Below are 6934 nucleotides of genomic sequence, written 5' to 3'. Positions count from 1 at the left end.
AGTTGGAAGAAAGGAGGAGGAACTTAGAGATTAAAAAAATGATTTATGCTTACGAGCTTAAATTGAAAGAGCTGGAAGTCATGAGGGCTGAGTCCAGCTGGAATGGTGGCAGCAACAATTGTATATCCAGTGATGCGGCAGAAGTGCACATGCCCAGAGAGGTGGTGCCCTACTTGAAGGAGGGAGTTAACACACGCCAGGAGGTTCAGGGGTATGAGGTAGCTCCAGTGATGCACAGGGTCCCTGAGGTGGATTGGGGAACTGGCATGGGGAGTCATATTCCTACTGGTGGGAGGGACACTCTACTGACTCTAGGTGAGAGTGACAGGGAGAGGGGTTCCCCCCAGGTAGAAGTCCTGGTTATGGAGTGTGAAGACATCCCAGAAGAGTGTGGGTTGAATGTCAGGGACAGTCAGGTACTGTCTCACCAGTCTCAGGAGGGTGATGTGGGGTGCTTTGTCAAAGCAGAGTCACTGGATGGTTGGGTGAAGGGTACTTTGGTTAATTCATGTGAGGGGCTGAGTAATGTAATTGCTGGAGAGCATATGTCTAGTCCTTATTTTCCAGAGCTATGCCAACACCAGGTGGAGTGTGAGTTCTCTGACCCCAGGGAGCTTACAATGGAGGCAGACTTCTGGGTGAGTACCAGAGAGTCTGAAGAGGCATTTGGGGGTGCTCCTGAGAGGAGTGGTCTAGGTAGTTCCCAACCAGGTGAGGTAGGGAAGGATTGTAGTGTCCCAGGTAGGTCCCAGTGTAGTGGGATGGGTGAGGGACCCCATGTCCAGTCTCAGAGGAGAGGGAATGGGGATGGGTTGAGGCCCAAGGTGCCCGAGATCCGGTCCCAGGTCCTGGAGGGTTCCCTGCGGGAACACCAGGAGGGGAGCCTAGCCTGTACCATAGGGCCATCTGTTGAGGGAGACCCCACAGTGTCAGGAGAACTTGGGGGGGCCGCTGTAGCCAGCGTCCCACCAGTTCTGGTGTCTGGCAGTACCACTCCTAGTGAGGGGGTGCAGAAGTCCAGACAGAGGGTTGAGAGGGGGTTGCGGACCCCAGTGGAGAACCTGGAGGGTCAGGGGTCAGCTCTGAGAGCAGAGCCCCCCATGAATGACCTTGGTGAGACCATTTCTGGGTTGGGGGGAATCCAGACTCTGTCAGATGGGCAGAGGTCAGGAGACCTGCGCCAGCCAGACTCTTGTGTGGCCCTTCGGGACAGTGTGTCCCTTGAGGGGGGTAAGTGTGCCCCCCTGGAAGTCCTGGTGTGCCAGGCAATGGTTCAACCGCAGGGTGGTGACTCTGGGTTGAATGATCAGGTTCAGGGGGTAAACTCTGACCTGATGGGGGGTAAGTGTGCTCCCAAGGAAGTCCTGGTGTGCCAGGCAGTGGTTCAACCGCAGGGTGGTGACCCTGGGTTGGATGACCAGGTTCAGAGGGTAAACTCTGACCTGGTAGGGGGTAGGTATGCCCCCAGGAAGTCCTGGGTTGCCAGGCAGTGATCCAGTCTGTGGGTACAGACCCTGGATTGGGAGGCCAGGTTAAGGGTGTCCCCCCTGACCTGGAGGAAGGGGCTACTGCTAACAGTGCCCCTACCATGTTGTCTTCTGGGGGGACCACTCCTAGTTGGGTGGTTCAGGACCCCAGAAGAGAGGGCAGGGGGAGGGAAGCCTCACCCCTGGCCCTGGTCCAACCTGAAGGTACAGACCCCAGGTTGGAGGATCAGTTGCAGGTTAACATCCCTGCACTGATGGAAGAATTGTGCAGGACTGCTTCTACAAGCACCCTGACAGTTTTGGACTCTGGGGGTGCCGCTTCTGCAGGGAGGGTACAGAGCCCCAGAGGGGAGGACCAGGGTCAGGTTGTCATCCCTGACCTGGTGGAAGAGAGAGTGGTCAAAGGGTGCCAGGCACCTGGGGCTACCACCCCCCACTCTCCACAGTCACAGTGGTTAGAGAGGCCTGAGGTCGGGCTCTCATCCCTGACAGTTGTCTGGGGCCACTGTGGCTTGCTGTCCTGGTGGACAGAGTTGCCCCTGGGGGGGGGAGGACGAGAGTCACACCCCGGGGGTGGAGTGGGCAACACCACTGTGTTGGCCCTGGTGGTACTATCTGCCCATTGCAATTCATCTGTGAGCAAAGTAAAGTTAGGTGCTGCACAGATGGTGTCTGTAGATGTGGAGAAGGGTTCCCCATGGGTTAGCTTAGTGGGCCCTGAGAGTATGGACAGAGGGATCCAACTGGAGTCAGGAAGGCGTAGAACTGGAACATGCCCCTGCTGTTGTGGGCCTGGGTCCTTGTTCTATCGCCCCAATCAGGGAAGTACATCAAGGTATTGATTGTTCTCCCCTGGCTTTAGGCTGGTAGGGGGTCGTGTTGGACTTTTGCTTATGCAGGGTCATCCCCAGACTTTTTTGCCTCCTGCCTCCTATATTTTTCTGACATGTTGCTGTTGGCTTTTCAACTCTGAGCACTTTACCACTGCTAACCAGTGCTAAAGTGCATATGCTCTCCTGTTTAAATTGTATGTAAGTGGTTTATCCATGATTGGCATATTTGATTTACTAGTAAGTCCCTAGTAAGGTGCACTAGAGGTGCCAGGGCCTGTAAATCAAATGCTACTAGTGGGCCTGCAGCACTGGTTGTGCCACCCACATAAGTAGCTCTGTAATCATGTCTCAGACCTGCCCCTGCAGTGTCTGTATGTGTATTCTTACACTGTAAATTCGACTTGGCAAGTGTACCCACTTGCCAGGCCTAAACCTTCCCTTTTCTTACATGTAAGGCACCCCTAAGGTAGGCCCTAGGTAGCCCCAAGGGCAGGGTGCAGTGTATGGATAAGGTAGGACATATAGTAATGTGGTTTATATGTCCTGACAGTGAAATACTGCCAATTTCGTTTTCACTGTTGCAAGGTCTGTCTCTCTCTCATAGGATAATATGGGGGCTACCTTTAAATATGATTAAAGTGTAGATTCCCCTAGAGAGTAGATGGACATGTGGAGTTTGGGATCCCTGAACTCACAATTTAAAAATACATCTTTTAGTAAAGTTGATTTTAAGATTGTGCGTTTGGAAATGCCACTTTTAGAAAGTGAGCATTTTCTTGCTTAAACCATTCTGTGACTCTGCCTTGTTTGTGGATTCCCTGTCTGGGTCAGTTTGACAGTTGGGTTGTTTTTCACCTCACACCAGACAGTGACACAAAGGGAGCTGGGGTGTGATCTGCATTTCCTGATTAGCCATCTCTGCTAGGAGGGAGGGGTGGAGTGGTCACTCTCATCTGAAAGGACTGTGCCTGCCTCTGACAATGCTGTCTCCAGCCCCCTGGTGTGTGTCTGAGGCCTTGCCTGGGCAAGGCAGGATTTCACAAGAAGGTGTGAGTCCCCTTTGAAGGAAGGTGACTTCAAAGACTAAAATGGGTATAAGAAGGGCCCCCAAACTTACAAACTTTAGAAACACTTCTGGAATCAAGGGGAACCTCTGCCTGGAGAAGAGCTGATCGCTGAGGAACAAGTGCTGCCCTGCCTGTGACTGTGCTTTGTGGAGCTTTCCTGCAGTGCTGCTTCTGCCAGAGTAAGAGGGCAAAGACTGGACTTTGTGTGCCTTCCATCTTGAAGAAGAAATCTCCAAGGGCTTGATGTAGAGCTTGCCTCCTGTTATTGAAGTCTCAGGGATAGCAAAGACTTCTTCCTGCCAGCACCTGGAGTCTCTGGAGAGACCCCTACTCTGCTCTGTGGTGCCCTTCCAGTTCCTGGGACCCTGAAAGGAGAGGCTGGCAGCCTAAGGACAAAAATACACGCACCGAGCGCCGTGCGGGGAAAAGATCGACGCGAATCCGATCGCGGCTGAGAAAACGACGCGACGCCGGCTCCGCAGCTGAGAAACGACGCCGCTGGAAACGCGACCGGAGAATCGACGCCCGGAGCAGGAGAAACGACGCGCAGCATCGCTGACGAAGGCTGAGAGATCGCAACCAGCGCCGCGGGACTTCGGACCGTCGCGTGGCTGGCTTTTTCGACGCGCCTCGCCGAGCCGAGCTGTTTTCGACGCATATACCCGTGCCGGGTTATTTTCGACGCACACCGCCCGTGCGGGGTTATTTTTGCCGCAAACCAGGTACATTTACACGCTAGCAGCGCTAGTGTGTTGTTACAACTACCTAAAGACTCTTTTTTATTTTAAACCTTCAAAAAATCATAACTTGACTTGTGTATGTTGGATTTTTGTCGTTTTGGTCTTGTTTTGTCTAGATAAATATTTCCTATTTTTCTAAACTGGTGTTGTGTCATTTTGTAGTGTTTTCATTAAGTTGCTGTGTGTGTTGGTACAAATACTTTACGCCCAGCACTCTGAGGTTAAGCCTACTGCTCTGCCAAGCTACCAAGGGGGTAAGCAGGGGTTAGCTGAGGGTGATTCTCTTTTATCCTAACTAGAGTGAGGGTCCTTGCTTGAACAGGGGGTAACCTGACTGTCAACCAAAGACCCCATTTCTAACAGCAGTCCAATGCTTATTTCTGCCTTTGAAGTAGGTAAACTTCAAACAAGAGTGTTTTTAATGCACAAAACCCTGCCTCTCCCTGTCCTGGCCCCAGACACACTCCAGGAGGTGGGAGACTGCTTTGTGTAAGGACAGGCACATCCCTATTCAGGTGCAAGTGTCAGCTCCTTCCTCCACTCCAGCTCAGGAAGGCCCATAAGGATATGCAAGACACACCTCAGCTCCCTCTGTGTGACTGTCTAGAGGGAATTCACAAACAGCCCAATTGTCAGTCTGGCCCAGGCTTGAATTCAGCAGCCAGGCAGAGGCACAGAATGGTTTAAGCAAGAAAATGCTCACTTTCTAAAAGTGGCATTTTCAAACTTATAATTTTAAAAACCAACTTCACCAAAAGATGTTTTTTTAAATGATGAGTTCAGACACCCCAAGGTACATATCTCTATCGTCTCCCAATGGGAAGTTCCACTTAAATGATATTTTAAGCCAATCCCATTGTTATAGACCTTGCAATAGTGAAGAAGGAATTTAGCAGTATTTCACTATCAGGATATGTAAAACTCACAAGTACATGTCCTACCTTTTAAATATATTGCACCCTGCCCATGGGGCTGCCTTGGGCCTACCTTAGGGGTGACATACATGTGGTAAAAGGGAAGGGTTGGGCCTGGCAAGTGGGTCCTTTTCCAGGTCCAACTGGCTGTTTAAAACTGCAAACACAGACACTGCTGTGGCAGGTCTGAGACATGTTTACAGGGCTACTCGTGTGGGTGGCACCATCCGTGCTGCAGACCCACTAGTAGTGTTTGATTTACAGGCCCTGGGCACCTCTGGTGCACTTTACTAGGGACTTACTGGTAAATCAAATATGCCAATCACAGATAAACCAATCACCGATGCAATTTAGACAGTGAGCATATGCACTTTAACACTGGTTAGCAGTTAGTCCTAAAGCCAACAAAAACAGTTCAGAAAAAAATAGGAGGAACGAGTCAAAACACTTGGGAATGACCCGGAAAAAGAGCCACGTCCAACACCTACACTTTTCCACCTCTCCTTCTTTCATACATGGTTCGGAAGTTTTGGCAAACGTCCCTCATAATCATCCTGGTGGCTCCTGCCTGGGCCAGGCCACCCTGGTTCACAACTCTTCTGAACTTGTCAACCAGCCAGATCTTCTCACACAGAACTAAGGTGCCACCTGGCACGTGTGGAAAACTGCCACCTAGTTGCAGTATTCCTCCATTACCCCCCCCCCCCCCCCCCCAAAAACGTGTTGCCTGGTTTCTGAATGCAACTTGGACTGGAGTGTACTGGGATCCTGCTAACCAGGTTCCCAGTGCCAGTGTTCTTTCCCTAAAACATTGTAAAAGTGATTGGATACACCTTTAGCTACCACTATAAGTCCCTAGTAAAATGGGGCATGGGGTACTGTGGGTAGACCCCTGAGGGCAGCGGCATTGATTGTGCCACCCTCTAGGGCCATGCATCCAGATGCACCCAGCACTTCCATTGCAAGCTATGTGTACTGGTGCAAACCTAAAACTCAAACTCGACATGAAACACGAATTTCCCAGCTACATGATGGCTACTCTGAATCCTGGGTTGTTTGATGTCAAACAACTCAGAATGTTACCAGTTCTGGATGTATTATAAAATTTACCAAGGGGTGACCTTAGAGGTACCCCTGGCAAAAGCTAACTATCCTGGCATGGTTACGGACTGGTTCCAGACAGCCTCCCACATCTAGACAGCCAATCTACAAACCTGGGGGAGAGCCCCGTCTCTGGTTTGTAAAACAATGCCCTTCCTGGGTGGAGGAGCTAACACCTCCTACCTCAGGAGTGTGCACTGCCCTTGAAACTCTATCCCCAGGCCTGCTGCTAGCATCAGATGGCCTCCCCCTTTGCAAACCCCCACTTTCGGAAGGAGCAAAGGCGGGAAGCCACACAAAGGGTAGGAGGAGTGGCCTCACCTAGAATGCACCACCCCTAAGGTGTTGCCAGCGAAGTGGACCCTCAAATTCAGTTTCCTACATCTTGAATGGAGGAAAATAGCCAATCAAGTTTAGGGAAGTGACCCTTTCCACAGGTACTGGTGACTAAAGTGGGTGGAGCCACCCATAGGTAAGTGTTCCATTGGACACTACCAGGTTTCCCTTAAAACGCCCACTAAATTCAGTATTTAGTAAGCATCCCTAGACTAAGAAATTGGATTCATCAGGAAGAAAAGAAAACGGCACCAAAGAACCCATCAGGACGAGAACAGGGGACCTGCTGCAATAGAAGAGGCTCCAAGACCCCTGCTTGCTGCACCAGAGTTCCAACAATTGCTGCTGCGGAGAAGCTGACCACTGGACCGACCTCAAAAGACCCCAAGGACCTCAAGGCTTCGCAAATAGCTCAGATCTCCCTCCCGAGTGGAGGCACTACCCAAGAAGCCAAAG

Source organism: Pleurodeles waltl, chromosome 6 (assembly GCF_031143425.1).
Source record: "Pleurodeles waltl isolate 20211129_DDA chromosome 6, aPleWal1.hap1.20221129, whole genome shotgun sequence".
NCBI classification, from domain to species: Eukaryota; Metazoa; Chordata; class Amphibia; order Caudata; family Salamandridae; genus Pleurodeles; species Pleurodeles waltl.
This window is presented reverse-complemented; position numbering follows the sequence as displayed.